Raw genomic sequence first — 316 nt, forward strand, 5'->3', positions numbered from 1 at the left:
CAACCTCATCCTCATCCTCATCCGCATCCTCAACCTCATCCTCATTCTCATCCTCATTCCCGTCCTCATACTCATCCTCATCCTAAATTCAAACCCTAATCCTAATCCTACTCTTAATCCTATTTCTCTTCCTCATCCTCATCCTTATCCTTATCCTCATCCTCATCCTCATCCTCTTCCTCATGCTCATCCTCATCATCGTCCTCATCCTCATCCTCATCCTCATCCTCATCCTCGTCCTCGTCCTCATCCTCATACTCATCCTCATCCTCATCCTCATCCTCATCCTCATCCTCATCCTCATCCTCATCCTCAT

This window comes from Lupinus angustifolius, chromosome LG04, assembly GCF_001865875.1.
Source record: "Lupinus angustifolius cultivar Tanjil chromosome LG04, LupAngTanjil_v1.0, whole genome shotgun sequence".
Classification (NCBI taxonomy): domain Eukaryota; kingdom Viridiplantae; phylum Streptophyta; class Magnoliopsida; order Fabales; family Fabaceae; genus Lupinus; species Lupinus angustifolius.